The following is a 19,611-nucleotide window of genomic DNA, read 5'->3' as shown; positions in this document are numbered from 1 at the left end:
GAGGAAGGAAGAACATATGAAAGTGAAAGTGAAGTCGCTCAGTCGTATCCGACTCTTTGTGACCCCATGGACTGTAGCCTACCAGGGTCCTCTGTCCATGGGATTTTCCAGACAATAGTACTGCAGTGGATTGCCATTTCCTTTTCCAGCGGATCTTCTGGACCCAGGGATGGAACCCAGGTCTCCCGCGTTGTATATAAGTACTTGCAAAAAGGGGATAGAGTGTGGGTGGAATCCAGGATACAAGCATGAGTATGATGTTGACATGCTTAATTCCAGGTACTAGTCGGACATCCTTGTGGAGATGTGTGAAGCAGTTAGAGACAAAGGATAGGAGTTTAGATTCTCAGAGAGGATTGCAAAGGCAGATTTGAGGGTCATCAGTAAAAGGATGAGAGATCAAATCTTAAGCCAACAGTTCACTGAGATTGTTTAGAGGTTGAAAAATTATGGAACACAGAATTGCAAGGGTTCTAAGAAAGCATCTAGTCGAATTATCTCTTATCAGTAGTTTCAAAAAATGTTATCCTGCAAGCCTCAGGTTTGACCAAGATCTTTTTTTAATATCACCTACCCTTCTCTTTCAAATATCTCAGTTCCAATTATGAAATGTTTCTCTTCTATTTTCCTACTCTTAATGATGTAAGAATGACAAAAAAGTCCAATATATATTTTTTAAATTAATTTTTTATTGGAGTATCGCTGCTTTACAATGTTGTGTTAGTTTCTGCTGTGCAATAAAGTGAATCAGTTATACATAAATGTATTGTTGTAGTTCAGTGGCTAAGCCATGACCAACTCTTTGTGACCCCATGGACTGCAGCATGCCAGGCTTCCCGGTCCTTCAGTATCTTCTGGAATATACTCCAACTCATGTCCATTGAATCAGTGATGCCATCCAGTCATCTCATCTTCTGCCACCCCCTTCTCCTCCTGCCCTCAATCTTTCCCAGCATCAGGATCTTTTCCAGTGAAGCAGCTCTTTGCATCAGGTGGCTAAAGTATTGGAGTTTCAGCTTTAGCATCAGTCCTTCCAATGAATATTCAGGGTTGAGTTCCTTTAGAATTGACTGATTTGATCTCCTTGCTGTGCAAGGGACTCTCAAGAGTCTTCTCCAACACCACTGTTCAAAAGCATCAATTCTTTTGCTCTCAGCCTTCTTTACAGTCCAACTCTCACATCCATACATGACTACTGGAAAAACCATAGCTTTGACTATACAGACTTTTGTCGGCAAAGTGACATCTCTGCTTTTTAATATGCTGTCTAGGTTTGTCATAGCTTTTCTTCCAAAGAGCAAGTGTCTTTTAATTTTGTGGCTTCAGTCACTGTTTGTGGTGATTCTGGAGTCCAAGAAAATAAAGACTGTCACTATTTTTCCACTTTTCTCCATCTATTGGCCATGAAGTGAAAGGACTGGATTCCATGATCTTCGTTTTTTTGAATGTTGAATTTTAAGTCAGCTTGTTCACTTTCCTCTTTCACCCTCATCAAGAGGATCTTTAATTCCTCTTTGTGTATGCATATCCACTCTCTGTATATCCATATCCTTCCCACTGAGGTCACCACAGAGCATTGAGTAGAGTTTCCTGCACTATACATGAGTTTTTTAATTAGTTATCTGTTTTATACATAGCAGTGATTTTATGTCTATCCCAGTCTCCCAATTCATCCCAACCCTCTTTCCCCCTCCTTGGTAACCTGAGTTTGTTCTCTCAATCTATGACTCTCTTTTTGCTTTGCAAATAAGTTCATCTGTAGCATTTTTTTTAGATTCTACACATAAGGAATATTATATGATATTTAGGTCATCATAATAATGACTACACAGACTTTTTTATTTGCTGTCACATTTCCTTGCATAAAGAGATGCATTATAGCTATATTTACCCTTATTGAAGAAAGGTGTACAATGCACACTAGAGCTTGGACTATAAGTGATACGTAACAATGCTATGTATTAAGAAGTAACTTGACATAGAGTTAGTTCATTCTGGTGGGTGTAGACTACTTATACGCGATAACATGCAATAAGTCAGTTTGTTATAGGGTATGTTAGAAAGCAGTACATATTTTGGGAAAAAGAAAAAGTGGAGGAGTGCAAGGACAGGTGCTTGCAGGGATGAGCTTGCTCAGGATTTACTGAAAAGGTGACAGTTGAGGAAAAACTGAAGAGGTGAGGAATCTCATTATGCTATCTAAAGGAGACATTCCAGCTAGCAGGGACAGAGGCCCTGATATGGGAAGGTGCCTGGTGTTGTCAAGGAAAAGCTAGGAGGCCATGTGGCTGAACGAGTGAACAAGGGAAGGAGAATGGGTAAAAGATGACGTCAGTGTACCAGTTTTCTGTTGATGAGTAACAAATTACCACAAACTTGGTGGTGACAAATTACCACAAACACCCACTATTATCTCACAGTCTTGTAGGTGAGAAGTTGGGGTGGCCTCGTCTAGGTTGTCTGCCTAGGATTTCATAAGGTTGTTATCAAAGTGTCAGCCAGGACAAACTTTATTGGGATGCTCTGGGGAAAAAGCCAGATCCATATTCAAGTTAGCTTGTTGGCAGAATTCAGTATCTTGTACTTGTAGGACTGTTTTACATATATTGGGTTGGCCAAAAGAGTTCGTTCAGTTATTTCTGTAAGACTTTATGGAAAAAATCCAAATGAACCTTTTTTTGGCCAACTCAGTATTTTGTTATAAGGAATTGACTGATGGAGCCATGAATGATGAGAAGTTCCAGGATCTATAGTCAGCAAGCTGGAGACCCAGGAGAGCTGATGGTATGACTTCCAGCTCAAGTTTGAGTCCAAAGTTAGGAGAAAAGCAATGCCCCAGATCAAAGGCAGAAAGAAAGAGTAAATTCTCTCTTACTTTGTCTTTGGTTTTATTCAGGCCTTCAGTGGGTTGGATGGGGCTACTCATATGAGAGAGGACAATCAGCTTTACTCAGTATACTGATACAAATGATAGTCTCATCCAGAAACATCCTCACAGACACACTTGGAGTAAGGTTTAATTATCTGGGCACCCTGTGACCCAGTCAAGTTGACATACAAAATTAGCCATAACAAAGACTGAGGTCCTGTTTCCTTGCTGGCTACCAGTTGGGAGTCTCTATCAGCTTCTAGAGGCCACCCCTTTTCCTTCTCATGTGGTCCTCTCTAAACTTCAAGTCAGAAATGGTACACTGAATCCTTTCCTTTTTTGGAAGCTCTCTGGTTTGTTCTTCAGCAGCTGGCTGGATTTAACTCTCTGCTTTTCCAAGGTCTGTGTGATTAGGTTTGAAGCACCCAGATGATTCTTCACCTTAAGATCAACTGCTTAGTAACCTTAATTACATTTGCAAAGTCCCTTTTCCATGTAAGGTAACTTAACTGTGGGAGCAACACCAGAAGGTGGAGATCATGGGGCTATTTCAGAATTTTGACTCCCACAGGCAGATAGGCAACAGGGGATAAATCCTGAAGGGTCCCATAGACCATTTTAAAACTTTGATTTTTACTCTGAGAGAAACAGGGACCCACTGGGAAAAATTACCTGATCTGATTTACATTTTAAACGATTATTTTGGTATAAAGTACATATGAGAGGCAAAGACTAAAGAAGACAGGTTCGGTGGATTTTGTTATATTTAGGCAAAATATAATAGTGCCGTGGGCGAGAGTGGTATTAGAGGAGGTGGTGGACAGTGGATACATTTCTAGTCTGTTTTCTTTTCCTGTTCAGATTGAACAACAGACTGGTTCCAAATAGGAAAAGGAGTACGTCAAGGCTGTATATTGTCATCCTGCTTATTTAACTTCTATGCAGAGTACATCATGAGAAACGGTGGGCTGGAGGAAGCACAAGCTGGAATCAAGATTGCTGGGAGAAATATCAATAACCTCAGATATGCAGATGACACCACCCTTATGGCAGAAAGTGAAGAGGAACTCAAAAGCCTCTTGATGAAAGTGAAAGAGGAGAGTGAAAAAGTTGGCCTAAAGCTCAAAGTTCAGAAAACGAAGATCATGGCATCCGGTCCCATCACTTCATGGGAAATAGATGGGGAAACAGTGGAAACAGTGTCAGACTTTATTTTTGGGGGCTCCAAAATCACTGCAAATGGTGGTTGCAGCCATGAAATTAAAAGATGCTTACTCCTTGGAAGGAAGGTTATGACCAACCTAGATAGCATATTGAAAAGCAGAGACATTACTTTGCCAACAAAGGTCCATCTAGTCAAGGCTATGGTTTTTCCTGTGGTCATGTATGGATGTGAGAGTTGGACTGTGAAGAAGGCTGAGCGCCGAAGAATTGACGTTTTTGAACTGTGGTGTTGGAGAAGACTCTTGAGAGTCCCTTGGACTGCAAGGAGATCCAACCAGTCCATTCTGAAGGAGATCAGCCCTGGGATTTCTTTGGAAGGAATGATGCTAAAGCTGAAACTCCAGTACTTTGGCCACCTCATGCGAAGAGTCGACTCATTGGAAAAGACTCTGATGCTGGGAGGGATTGGGGGCAGGAGGAGAAGGGGACAACAGAGGATGAGATGGCTGGATGGCATCACTGACTCGATGGACGTGAGTCTGAGTGAACTCCGGGAGTTGGTGATGGACAGGGAGGCCTGGCATGCTGCGATTCATGGGGTCAGAAAGAGTCGGACACGACTGAGCGACTGAACTGAACTGAAAATAATTTTAAAAAAAGCTTCAACATTCTATTTGGTTTTTCTTTATATCTTTTATTCCTTTGCTGAGACTTTCTATTTCTTAAAAAAAATTGATTTCAAGTGTATTTGTAATTGCTCATTGAAGCATGATGGCTGCTTTAAAATCCTTGACAGAAAATTCCAACATCTGTGTTATTAGTACCTCAATGTTGCTATCTTTTGTCTTTCTTCATTCAAGTTGAGGTTATCCTGGTTTTTGGTATAAGTGATCTTTTATTGTATACTGTACATTTTGGGTGTTATGTTGTGAGGCACTGGATTATATCTCATTTTAGTCTTTTCCAGGTTGTAGATTTGTTTAGCAGATCCAAGTGGGATGGGTATTCAGCTCTCCACATGGCTCTGGCGACACCAGAGAGGAGAGTGGGGTACCAGTTTGCATTCTAGTCATTCTACCTGCCTGCCACTTGGTGGGGTAGAGGCTCAGGTCCTTCTGGACCCACTGACACCAAAGATGGAGAGAAAGTGGCATGTTGACCCGTACTACCTTGAACCAACTTGTTCTGCCTCTGAGAGGGGCTAGAAGTTCAGCCCTCCCCACCCGCGTCGAGCCCCATGGACACTCCCCTGGTAGGTAGGTAAAGTGGTTTGCCAACAAGAGCTGCTTCCTTCTCCCTCCTCCTATCTGTTGCCACTGCCCAGGGGTAGAAGTTCAGCTCCCAGCAGGGCCCTGCCAATACCAGGATTAAGGGAACAGAAAGCTACTATCATTCCAGCTCTTTCTGCTGCTGGGTAAAGATGCAAGTTCAGCTTCCCACTGAAAGTGGAGTATCAACTAACAACACCTCATACCATCTGATTCTGCCTTTTAGTTGCAGGATGGGAATGGAAGTTCAGCTCTTCTTTGGCCCCCTGACACCAACCCAGTGGAAGAAATGAGGGGCCATCTCATAATTGCGTATCCCAGTTGTCTCTGGTGGGGTCAGGAGTCCAGCTATCCACATGGTCTACTGGTACCACAATGGTGAGTGGACGACTTTTTCTTTGTTATCTGGCTAGAGTAGGACCCCACTGCCCAAAACTTCCCTGTTCTATTAGTCTACTCTTTCCGCAGTCCTTTGGTTACAGGGAGCAGGCTTTTCTTGAGGCTTTTTAATCTATACGTAGTGGCGGTTTCAGGGTATAACCTTCTGTGGCCCATCCAGGATATACGGGATACAGAAAGAAAATCCAGATAACTCACATGAGTGTCATTCCTCTTTGAGCCAGCCTGACATCTTTCCAACTTAAAAAAATATATTTCTTTATTTATGGCTGTGCTGGGTCTCTGTTGCTGCAAGCAGGTTTTCTCTAGGCTGCAGCGAGCAGGGGCTACTCTTTCTTCATTGTATACGCAGGCTTCTCATGGTAGTGGTTTCCCTTGTTGCAGAGCATGGGAAGCTCTGCAGCACGTGGACTCTAGGGCCCTAGGGCGTGAGCATTCAGCAGTTGCAGTGTGTGGGCTCAGCAGCTGTGGCTCATGGGCTTAGTTGCTCCACAGCAGGTAGGATCTTCCTGGACCAGGGATCGAACCCATGTCCCCTGCATTGGCAGGCGGATTCTTAACCACTGGACCACCAGAGGAGTCCTTTGTCCAGCTTTTTAGAGTGTTTTTATGTTTGTTTGTTTGATTATGTCTAAAGTTGTTTTTGCTTTTCTACATAAAATGGAGAATTAGGAACGGGGATACTTTCCATTGGCTGATACCAGAAATCCAGGTTCTAGATACGTTTTTGAAGGTAGGGGTTAATAGGATTTTTGACAAAAAAGTTATTATAAAAAATATCTTTTATTCCCCCTCCCCCCAGTATAAATCACATACTCTCAGTGGGACCAATGACATTCAAGCTATAGATAATAAACAGATGGCAGGAAGGAGGCTACTATGACTCTGTTTACCTAGGTGCTAAATGTTGTACTTGATGCTTTCTGTGCATCATTCCATTTATTCCTCAAAACAAATCCAATGACGGAGGTACACTGATGTCCTCAACAACTTTGAAACTAATTCTAAAAGGAAGATGTATTGGTGACTGGATAGATTGAAGAGGAAGTACAGTAAAATGTTGAAGCCAGAATCTAGATGGCAAGTATATGGGTGTTCATTATAGCATTCTTTAAATTTCTTTATGTTTGAAAAATTTTATAACAAAATATTGAGAAAAGTAGGCAACCTGATGAAGAAATTTTTTTGACAACTCTCTAGTGTAGTTGAACAAGACTGCTTGCCCAACTTTTTACTGAGTTTAGTAAGTAGAAAAGACAGAACTAAGGTGCAGATTTTCTCATTCAAAATCCCAGAGTCTAAAGTACAATATATTCCAGAGACTGTCAATTGACAAGTTGGAGGCTTAATATGAACCACAGTGTTAACAAATTTTTGAATTCGTTGCTCATGTTTAAAATTAGAAAAACTTGCATCAAATGTGGATTCATGGATTTACATGGGAAAAAACCAACCCAGACATTCTATGAATACTGACTCGCAGTCTCATTGTATAGCAACAGTTGTCTAGCACATGGCCCACTTAGATGGGTAGTCATTCTCTAGCTTGCCATTCATCTTCTAGTCTCATCTCTGCCTCATGTTCCTCAGACCAAAAAGCTATAAGTTGCATCACATTTGCCCTTCTTGCAAAGTTAAGAGGAAACTAAAGCATTTCTTGTACTCATGGTTCTATCAAAACTGAGAAAATTTTGACTGTGGAGGGAGCCTAATATTTTAATAGAAAAATGGGAGAGAACAAAATTCATTTGGAACTAAGGATTATCCTTACATGTTTATTTATGTATTTTGAGGTTTTATTTTAATTTAATTTAATTTAATTTTTTAACGTTACAATATCGTATTGGTTTTGCCATATATCAACATGGCACATGTTGAGTCCATCACAGGTATACACGTGTTCCCCATCCTGAACCCTCCTCCCTCCTCCCTCCCCGTACCATCCCTCTGGGTCATCCCAGTGCACCAGCCCCAAGCATCCAGTATCGTGCATCGAACCTGGACTGGCGACTCGTTTCATATATGATATTATACGTGTTTCAATGCCATTCTCCCACATCATCCCACCCTCTCCCACAGAGTCCAAAAGACTGTTCTATACATCAGTGTCTCTTTTGCTGTCTCGTATACAGGGTTATTATTACCATCTTTCTAAATTGCATATATATGCATTAGTATACAGTATTGGTGTTTTTCTTTCTGGCTTACTTCACTCTGTATAATAGGCTCCAGTTTCATCCACCTCATTAGAACTGATTCAAATGTATTCTTTTTAATGGCTGAGTAATACTCCATTGTGATGTTTAATATGCAAAACGAGTCTCTGCAGAAAGAACACAGCTTTTAAGATTATAATGAAACATTAGACCCCATTAATATCTATGTAACTTACACAGGGGCATATTGTTAGTGACCTCTGTGCATAAAATATATCATTTGTGAGTGATGGTAGTTTTTATTTGTTTTCCTTGGACAAGTCTTTTAAACTAAGTTATTTGGAAATTTCTCAACTCTTGAGATTTAAATGTGTTTTTAAGAAAGAGAATTTTGTATCACAGTAAATTAGGATGTTTATTTTAATAATAGGGAGAAACGCCAAAGAAATAAATCTGTAAAATTCTATGCAAATGAAATGTCCTAAGCATACTCCAAATGATTTACTTTTTCTAATTTAAAATTCTTATACTAATAACCCATTATATTATGTGGAAGATTTTAAAGAGTTTTCATGTAAAAACAAAACAAACAAATATAATGAATATATAACAAAAGAGAAACAGACTCACAGATAAAGAGAGCACACAAGTGGTTACCAGGAGGGAGAGGGAAACGGTGGAGCGGGGCCAAATGGGGATTAAGAGAGACAAACCACTACCTATGAAATAAACACGCTGTGAGTACGTATTGCACAAAGCGGGAAAGAGAGCCAGTGTGTTATAAGAACTTGGTTATTGTTCAGTTGCTAAGTTGTGTCCAACTCTTTGTGACCCCATAAACTGCATCACACCAGCCTTCCCTGTCCTTCACTATCTCCTGAATTTGCTCAAACTCATGTCCATTGAGTCAGAGATACCATCCAGCCATCTTATCCTCTGTCGTCCCCTTCTCCTCCTGCCCTCAATCTTTCCCAGCATCACGGTCTTTTCCAGTGAGGTAGCTCTTCACATCAGGTGGCCAAAGTATGGAGCCTCAGCTTCAACACCAGTCCTTCCAATGAATATTCAGGGTTGGTTTCCTTTAGGATTGCCTGGTTTAATCTCCTTGCAGTCCAAGGGACTCTCAAGAGTCTTCTCCAGCACCATATTTTGAAAGCATCAATTCTTTGATGCTCAGCCTTCTTTATGGTCCTATTCTCACATCCATACTATAGCTTTGACTATACAGACCTTTGTGGGCAAAGTGATGTCTCTGTTTTTTAATACGCTGTCTAGGTTTGTCATAGCTTTTCTTCCAAAGAGCAAGTGTCTTTTAATTTTGTGGCCACAGTCACCTTACATAGTAATTTAGGAGCCCAAGAAAATAAAATCTGTCACCGTTTCCACTTTTTCCCCAACTATTCGCCATGAAGTGATGGGACAGGATGTCATGATCTTCCTTTTTTTAGTGTTAAGTTTTAAGCCAGCTTTTCACTCTTCTCTTTCACCTTCATCAAGAAGCTGTTTCGTTCCTCTTTGCTGTCTACCATGAGAGTGATATCATCTGCATATCTGAGGTTGTTGATATTTCTCCCAGAAATCTTGTTTCCAGCTTGCCATCCACCCTGGCATGTGCGTGATGTACTCTGCATGTAAGTTAAATAAGTGGGCTGATGATATACAGCCTTGACATACTCCTTTTACAGTTTTGAACCAGTCTGTTGTTCTATGTCTGGTTCTAACTTACTTCTTGTCCTGCATATAGTTTTCTCACGAGGCAGATAAGTTGGTCTGGTATTCTCATCTCTTTAAGAATTTTCCACAGTTTGTTGGGATCTACACAATCAAAGGCTCTAGCCTAGTCAATGAAGCAGAACTGTAGATGCTTTTAAAAATTCCCTTGCTTTTTCCATGATCCAATGGAGGTTGGAAATTTGATTGGTGGTTCCTCTGCTTTTTCTAAATCCAGCTTGTAAGTTCTCAGTTCACATACTGCCCAAACCTAGCTTGAAGGATTTTGAACATAATCTTGCTAGCATGTGAAATGAGTACAATTGTATGGTAACTTAAACATCCTTTGGCATTGCCTATCTGTGAGACTGGAATGAAAACTGACCTTTTCCAGTCCTGTGGCCACTGCTGAGTTTTCCAAATTTGCTGGCATATTGAGTGCAGCACTTTCACAGCATCATCTTTTAGGATTTGAAATAGCTCAGCTAGAATTCCATCACCTCCACTAGCTTGGTTCATACTAATGTTTCCTAAGGCCCAATTGACTTCACACTCCAGGATGTCTGGTTCTAGGTCAGTGGCCATACCATTGTGGTTATCTGGGTCATTAAGACCTGTTTTTGTACAGTTTGTTCTGTGTGTTCTTGCCATTTCTTCTTAATCTCTTTTTTTTAGGTCCTTGCCATTTCTCTCCTTTATTGAGCCCCTCTTTGCATGAAATGTTCACTTGGTATCTCCAATTTTCTTGAAGAGATCTCTACTCTTTCCCACTCTATTCTTTCCCCTCTATTTCTTTGTATTTTTCACTTAATAAACCTTTCTTATCTCTCCTTGCTTTTCTCTGGAACTCTGCATTCAATTGGGTATATCTTTCCCTTTCTTCTTTGCATTTTGCTTCTCTTCTTTTCTCAGCTATTTGTAAGGCCTCCTCAGACCTTGTTGCATTTTGCCTTGTTGCAGTTCTTCTTATTGGGGCTGGTATTGATCACAGCCTCCTGTACAATGTCACGAACCTCTGTCCATAGTTCATCAGGCACTCGGTCTATCAGATCTAATCCCTTGAATCTATTTGTCACTTCCACTGTATAATCATAAGGAATTTGATTTAGGTCATACCTGAATGGCCTAATAGTTTTCCCTACTTGCTTCAGTTTGAGCCTGAAATTTTGCAATAAGGAGCTGATGATCTGAGCCATAATCAACTCCTGGTCTTGTTTTTGCTGACTGCATAGAACTTCTCCATCTTTGGCTACAAACAATATCATCAACCTGATTTCAGTATTGACCACTTGGTGATGTCTGTGTGTAGAGCTGTCTCTTGTGTTGTTGCAAGAGGGTGTTTGCTATGACCAGTGTGTTCTCTTGGCAAAACTCTGTTAGCCTTTGCCCTGCTTCATTTTGTACTCCAATATCGAACTTGCCATGTATCTCTTCACTTCCTACTTTTGCATTCCAGTCCCCTATGATAAAAAGTACATCTTTTTTTGGTGTTAGTTCTGGAAGGTCTTGCAGGTCATCATGGAATCATTCAGCTTCAGCTTCTTCGGGATTAGTGTTTGGGGCATAGATTTGGATTACTGTGATATCGAATGGTTTGCCTTGGAAACGAACTGAGATCATTCTGTCATTTTTGAGACTGCACCCACATACTGCACTTTGGACTCTCTTGTTGACTATGAGGGCTACTCCATTTCTTCTAAGGGATTCTTGCCCACCGTAGTAGTTATAATGGTCATCTGAGTTAAATTTGCCCATTCTGGTCCATTTTACTTCACTGATTTCTAAAAGAGCTTTAAATGGAGTATAATCTATAAAAACACTGGATCACTATGTTGTACTCGTGAGACAATTATAAATCAACTACACTTAAAAAATAAAAAATAGGGTGTTTCAATATATATTTTCCCTTTTAGAGGATCAAAACCCTGTGAAAAATTAGAAGTTCTGCTTTTTAAAACTTTATTTTTATTTTACATTGGAGTATAGTTGATTTACAATGCTTTGTTAGTTACATGTGTACATATATAGTATAAGTGATTCAGTTATACATATATCCATTCTTTTTCAGATGCTTTTCTCATATACTTTTACAGGATATTGAGTTCCCCATGCTATATATTGGGTCCTTATTGTTCATCTACTTTATATAAAGTAGTATGAAAAGTTCTATTTTTTGATGCTTTGGTAAGTCAACTAGTTTACATTAGTTGCTAGGCTAGTTTATTGTTCACACAGCTAGTAAGTATCAGAGCTAGTCTTTTTTTTTTTTAAGACACAGCTTCTTCCTCTAGTTTTATTGAGGTATAATTGGCATGTAATACTGTATAAGCTTAAGGTGTATGGCACAGTGATTTGACTAATATATATCATGAAGTGATAATCATAATATGTTTAGTAAACATCCATCATCTCATACAAAATTAAGGAAGTAAATTTTTTTCCTTGTAATGAAAACTCTTAGGATTCAGGCTCTTAACATCTTTCTTTTTTTTTTTTTTTTACTGTGTAGCTCAGGGAATTATTTTATTTTATTTATTTATTTATTTATTTTTTATTTATTTTTTATTTTTTTTTCTCTAATTTTATTTTATTTTTAAACTTTACATAATTGTATTAGTTTTGCCAAATATCAAAATGAATCCGCCACAGGTATACATGTGTTCCCCATCCCGAACCCTCCTCCCTCCTCCCTCCCCACACCATCCCTCTGGGCCGTCCCAGTGCACCAGCCCCAAGCATCCAGCATCATGCATCGAACCTGGACTGGCAACTCGTCTCCTACATGATATTCCACATGTTTCATTGCCATTCTCCCAAATCTTCCCACCCTCTCCCTCTCCCACAGAGTCCATAAGACCGCTCTATACATCAGTGTCTCTTTTGCTGTCTCGTACACCAGGTTATTGTTACCATCTTTCTAAATTCCATATATATGCGTTAGTATACTGTATTTATGTTTTTCCTTCTGGCTTACTTCACTCTGTATAATAGGCTCCAGTTTCATCCACCTCATTAGAACTGATTCAAATGTATTCTTTTTAATGGCTGAGTAATACTCCATTGTGTATATGTACCACAGCTTTCTTATCCATTCATCTGCTGATGGACATCTAGGTTGCTTCCATGTCTTGGCTATTATAAACAGTGCTGCGATGAACATTGGGGTACACGTGTCTCTTTCCCTTCTGGTTTCCTCAGTGTGTATGCCCAGCAGTGGGGTTGCTGGATCATAAGGCAGTTCTATTTCCAGTTTTTTAAGGAATCTCCACACTGTTCTCCATAGTGGCTGTACTAGTTTGCATTCCCACCAACAGTGTAAAAGGGTTCCCTTTTCTCCACACCCTCTCCAGCATTTATTATTTGTAGACTTTTGGATCGCAGCCATTCTGACTGGTGTGAAATGGTACCTCATAGTGGTTTTGATTTGCATTTCTCTGATAATGAGTGATGTTGAGCATCTTTTCATGTGTTTGTTAGCCATCTGTATGTCTTTTTTTTGAGAAATGTCTATTTAGTTCTTCGGCCCATTTTTTGATTGGGTCGTTTATTTTTCTGGAGTTGAGCTGTAGGAGTTGCTTATATATTTTTGAGATTAGTTGTTTGTCGGTTGCTTCATTTGCTATTATTTTCTCCCATTCTGAAGGCTGTCTTTTCACCTTGCTAATAGTTTCCTTTGATGTGCAGAAGCTTTTAAGGTTAATTAGGTCCCATTTGTTTATTTTTGCTTTTATTTCCAATATTCTGGGAGGTGGGTCATAGAGGATCCTGCTGTGATGTATGTCGGAGAGTGTTTTGCCTATGTTCTCACATATAAAGTACAGCAGGGTTAATATACTTATCATGCTGTACATTAGACCCCTAGTACTTATTTATTTTATAGCTGGACGTTTGTACCTTTTGACTGTCTTCATCGAATACCCCCTCCTTCCCACCCTCTGCCTCTGATAACCACAATCCGATCTATTGTTTTTTTTTTTTATAAGTGAGAGAATTTTTAAAAGCAGTTTTGTTGTTGCTGTTTAATCGCTAAGTCATGTCTGACTCTTTGCAACCCCATGGACTATAGCCCGCCAGCTTCCTTGGTCCGAGAGCAGTTTCGGTTCAGATAAAATGCAGAGGAAGGTACAGATTTCCCATTAACATCCGGCCCCCACACAGGCATAGCCTTCCTCACTCTCAATATCCCCCACCAGAGTGCTATACTTGTTAGAATGGACGAACCTGCACTGACCCGTCCTCATCACCCAAAGTCCACAGTTTACATTAGGGTTCACCACTCTAGGTGTTATCCATGCTATGGCTTTGCACAAAGAGTATAATGCCACGTATCCATCATTACAGTGTCACACGAAAGTAGTTTCACTACCCTTCAATGCCCTGTGTCCCACCTGTTCATCCCACTCTCCACACAACCCCTGGCAATACCAACCTTTGTACTGTCTGCATAGTTTTGCCTTTTCCAGAATGCCATATGGTTGGAATCCTACAGTATGAGGCCTTTCAGACTGGCTTCTTTCACTTGGTAATATGTGTTAAGATTGCTTTGTGTCTTTCCATGGCTTGATAGCTCATTTGTTTGGAGTGCTAAATCATAGTCCAGGGTCTGGGTATATCTGTTTATTTGTTCATTCATCTACTGAAGGACACAATGGATGCTTCCAAGTTTTGGCAGTAACACCTATGTGAAGGTTTTTGTGTGGACATAAATTTTCAATTCATTTGGGTAAATACTAGAAGTGTGATTGCTAGATCTCATGGTAAACGTATAAGAGACTGCCAACCCGTCTTCCTAAGTGGCTGTACTAGTTTGCATTCCTACCAACAATGAATGAGAGTTCCTTACTAGCATTTGGTGTTGACAGAGTTCTAGATTTTTGCCATTCTCATATGTATGTAGTGCTACCTCACTGTTTTGACAGGGCCAGTCTCTTTACTATAAGTATTTTGTCCATTAAATGGGGAGATAATGTAAACAATGAAAATTAAAACACTAAGCTAAAATATACTTTGTATAAGCCAGAGGAAGACCTCAATTTTAAAAAGGTGTCACAAAACATTTACAGAATATAGTTTCCAGAATTACTGACTCTCAAAGATTCACTTTAACTGCCCTTGGCTTCTATCATTTGAACCAAAACTTCAGCACTTCATTATATGTTGCCTTGTACTCTTTTCTCTCTGAACATCAAGGTATCCCCTCAACCTCTCTTTTCTCTCTAGTTCAGGCCTAGACTTTTAGGACAATTTCCTAGTTTGAAGATTCTTTGAGTCCAGTTTCAATGTTCCAAACACACTCTTTCCACTAGAATGACAGCTGATTCTCTCAGTTCCCTGCTTACTTGGCACCAGCCATCCTGGGCTCCATATCATATCAAACTCTGGTGCTTCTTTGAGTTGGACATGTTGCTTCATCTCTCCACTCCTTGGCTCAGGCCATCTTAAAACTCAGTTCAAACTCTCTGACCCTGCAGGTTCAGGTGATCACTTGGTCCACACTGTGTCTGGTCCACACGCTTCTATAGTGGCACTCATCACATTGCGCAGCGATTACTCACGGATTCAACTCCCTTAACAGACGTCAGGCACTAGCGATTATTTAGCAGTGGCAATACGCCTGACAACCAGGAATTGAGGAAATCATTATTGAATCAGTGAATCAACTCTTACCGTGATTTAGATCTCACTTTACCATCTGCTTCCAACTATAATTATTTTCACAAATATCTGTTCTTTTTGGTAGATTTTATTCAGGGATGGAAAAAATCTAAAGTCCATATCGAAAGAACAGATAACACAAATGAGTGAAGCAGGCTGAGTCGGGATTGTAACAGACTGAGGATATGTTCTCTCTAAAGGGGATTTCTGCTTAAGTCTGGACAGTTGCTCAAGCAGGAATACTGACTAGCATTGCCAGATTCTCCAATTGCTAGAGATGAGAGTCTAGATTTTATGTGAACTTTTCAGAATTTTAAGCTGACATTGATAAATAAAAGTATGGTGCAAGTCACACACATGTCTATGTTTTGGATCCAGTTATGGGCTGCCAGTGAGACTGCACAGAACACAGTTTTTCAGGACATTCAGTGTCTGTTCCGTGTTTGTCTACTCTGTGGTGCTCAGTGTGCTACCTGGCTCACGGCAGTTCTCTGTAACTTCAAGCTGATTTAATAGTCCACACTCAGTCCCACCTCTGTCCTTCCACGTTCTCATTCTCAAATATCCTGTTATTTTTTCTCTTTTTAAAACGATTTATTTTTTTGGCTGTGCCGGTCTTTGCTGCTGCATGTGGGCTTTTCTCTAGCTGTAGTGGGCGGGGGCTGCTTTCTAGTCGCAGCGCTCAGATTTCTCATTGCAGCGGCTTCTCTGGTTGCAGACCATGGGCTCCAGGCACGCAGGCTTCAGTAGTTGCAGCTCATGGGTTCTCAAGGGTGGGCTCAGTAGTTGTGGCACACAGGCCTAGTTGCCCCCACGGCATGTGGGATCTTCCTAGACCAGGGATTGAACCTGCATCCTTTGCATTACAAGGCGGATTCTTAACCACAGGACCATCAAGGAATCCCTCTCTTTTGTTCTATTTTTTCTTTTATGTAAGACCCACTCAAGGTTGACCTTCTTCATGATGGCCCGTTCCCATTTTGAGCCACAGCTCTTATTCCTGCATGTTTATTGCCTATGCCAATGACTTTGGGTCTGATGAACATAACACCCTACATTTCTGTGAACTTTTCCCTGTGTGAGGGCATTGTGATATCCAGAGAGATTATAACCTACTGAAGGTGTGGTGTCAAGGTTTACGCACAAGAAGAATGCACAATAAACACTTGACGATTGAATAAATGAGCACATGCCACCAGTTTATAAAGAAGTGCAGTACTTTTCATACTGAAGTGATTTGAGCTCTAAGTTTCATCATTAAGAGTTTGGATCATTTAGGGACCCATCTGTATAGTCATTTTTCTACATTATTAAATGTGAACAGTGGAACAAAATCCTAACTCTTGTTCCTTATTAAGAATTGAGAATTCATGGATCTGGAAATTGTCCTTGATACTCTCTTCTACCTCCTCAATTCGATGGGTGCCTCCCCTAGCATTTTCTCCACATATCTGTAACAACTTATGACATCTGGTTGGCAAACTTATCTCCCTTTCCAGCTAGAATGATCAACTTGAAAGCAGGGAACATGTCATTTGATTTTTGTCCCCAATATCTGGAACACAGTAGGTACTGTCCACTAATTTCAGCTTTCATATTAGACTTTAAGTTGAACCTTGAAGTCAATCTGAAGAAGACGGAACCTGGTTACTCAATATCTAGATCTATATATGTGCGCCGGTGTGCTCAGACACTCAGTTGTGTCTGATTCTTTGCAATACTGTGGACTCCAGCACGCCAGGCTCCTCTGTCCATGGGGCTCTCCAGGCAAGAATACTGAAGCCAGTTGCCATTTCCTCCAGGGGATCTTCCCCACCCAGGAATCAAACCTGTGTCTCTGACATTGGGTTGGCAGGCAGATTCTTTAGTACTAGTGCCCGCTGGGAAGCCTACACACACACACACACACACACACACACACACACACAGACATATTTATATTTTAAAAAATCTTCTTTCTTGGAAAATCTTATAGGCAGAGGAGCCTGGAGGGCTACAGTCCATGGGGTCGCAAGAGTCAGACATGACTTAGTGACTAAACCACCACCATCCACTTAAAAAAATATTTTATTCATGAATCCAGACTTTCAGTAAACACCTAGGGGGTACTGACCCTGAATCAGGCACTGTGAATACAAAGATTAAAAAGCCTGGGGTGGGAGGAGCCCCGTGTAAACAAGCTGTTATAAGAGCCCAGGACCAGGACACGTGCTCGGTCAGAGACATGTGCCCGAGAAGCCAGAACAGCTGAGAGCAAAGAGCGACCAGTCTTTTTCTAAAAAGGTCTTTGTCTTTTTATCCATCACCTGGATGAATTATGTGACGTTCCCTCATGCAGTTTTACTTTTCTTTTAATGTGATGTAAAAAAGCTTTCATAATTATGAAAACATTAGGATGCTGGGCAGTTGGGGAGATGCCAGCCCAACTTGCTCCCACCTCTGGCCAAGCAGCAGTACCATCTTGTTTAGCTGGAGTCTCAGAGGATGCGCTCAGCCCCTGGGGTGTTTGCAGCAGAGGGAAGCAGGGTGCTGTGGGCTAGTTTTTTCCTCCTCAACCACATGGCTTAAGAAGGTTCTGGATTTTTTTTTTTTAAGTGACTATTTAAACATGAAGTCTTTCTCATGACTATGGGCAGGATATTCTTTGACCCTCTAAGGTCTGTGAAGTCACTCCAGTCAACTCCCTAAACATCTACCATAGTGAGTGAGAGGCTGTGTGGTGTCATGGGAAGTAAGCTATGATAAAGTTTTCAGTCATCTTTCTAAAATACGTATCTGACCATGTTACTCTCTTGCTCAAAAGCCTTCCAGGGATCTGTGTTTCTTCAGGACGAAGCCTAAACTTCTCAGCATGATATCCAAGTTCCCGATCATCTGACCTTCAATGCCTAACAATCTGACCCTAATGCCTAACTAACTTCACGGTGCTCCCTTGCACCCATGCTCCAGCCATACGAAACTGCCAACCACAGAGCTGTTCCTCCCACCAGGTTGCTCCATGTCTTATCTGTGCCCAGACTGTTCTCCAGCTCTGGGCTGTTCTCTTTGGCTAGAAAGACGCTTTTTCCTGCACCCTCATCTATGTAATGAACTTCTATCTGCCCTTCAAGACTGAGGCCTGGGGTGGTCTCCTCTCTATTTCCTTATTCACCCTTGCCTCTAGAAAAACTGACCACGTCTCCATCTTTGAAATCACTTTATTTTTTCATTGATCATACCACTATCATTACCTTTATGTTATGAAATTGCTTTGTTTCCCTATCTGTTCTGTGAATCTGTATGGCTCTGAAGGATAAAGACAATGATTTATTTGTTTTAGTAATGTTGGGAACTAGTACAGGCTGAGCCTATAAGACACACACACAGAGAATATGCTGCATGAATAAAGAAAAAAATAAATGAGGAGTAGGGCAAAATGATACTGAATTCTAGTTCCACCTCTCTAGGATTGTGGGAGAACTTGGACATGCCCTCTGGGGGGCATGTTCCTTGCTTGAATAATAACTTGGCAGGAAATAATATTTTTTGTCAAGGGAGAGTGATAAAATATAGAGTAGACAATGAGCTAGAAACATCTAGAAATGAGAAAAGTATTAAAGAAAAGTATACATTGAAAATTCTATTTCCAGCCATTTGGCAGATTGTTGTTGTTTTGTTGCTAAGTTGTGTCCGACTCTTTGCAACCCCATGGACTGTAGCCTGCCAGGCTCCTCTGTCCATGGGATTTCCCAGGCAAGAATACTGGAATGGGTTGCCATTTCCTTCTCCAGGGGATCTTCCCAACCCAGGGATTGAACCCGCATCTCTTGTCTCCGGCATTGGCAGACAGATTCTTGAGTTGCTAAGTTTGCAAGTGAGAGAAATGCTTAGAGGCCAAAAATGAAGAGGGCTACGACTTTAGAGAAGAAGGCAACTGCCAGGACTAGCAGTGGATGCAGGTTTCTAGTGTCCAGAGTTGATCTCCGCTTTGAGAGGAAGCCTGTGTGGGCCTTGAGGTGGGGTTAGATCAGAGACCCTTGCACAAAATCAGGACCCTGAAAGCCTACACCCTAAGCAAAATGATAAAGCACAGAATATTAGCTCCTCACCAATGTCAAGGATACATATCTGACCTGAACTTGGCTCAAAGACAAAAGAGCCAGTTTTCTCAAGGCCTGTGAATGAAGGCATGTTTGAATATGGAAGAAGTTTTATTTTAGGAGTAGAACTTAGAAAACTTATTAAATTGGGAGAAGAGAGTGAGAGTCTTCCTGCATGCTTGGAGAAGAAATTCTTCTTCTCCAGCTCCAGGGTTATGGAGCAGAGGTGCCCTCTAGCTCCGGCTCCAGGTTGCTGATGGAAATGTGCAGGCTGGTAGTGGTAACCCACAGGACGGGCTCATCTGGCCATC

General features: G+C 40.9%; 1 protein-coding gene across 15 annotated transcripts in view; it reads right to left on the bottom strand.

Moving 5' to 3' along the window:
* Nucleotides 1-19,611, bottom strand: part of DLG2 (discs large MAGUK scaffold protein 2) — a 2,330,119-nt gene that overhangs the window by 420,396 nt on the left and 1,890,112 nt on the right. The window lies entirely within an intron of this gene.

This window comes from Bos javanicus, chromosome 29, assembly GCF_032452875.1.
Source record: "Bos javanicus breed banteng chromosome 29, ARS-OSU_banteng_1.0, whole genome shotgun sequence".
Classification (NCBI taxonomy): Eukaryota; Metazoa; Chordata; class Mammalia; order Artiodactyla; family Bovidae; genus Bos; species Bos javanicus.
Note: the sequence above shows the minus strand (reverse complement) of the source record. Positions and strands in the feature narration are given on the sequence as shown.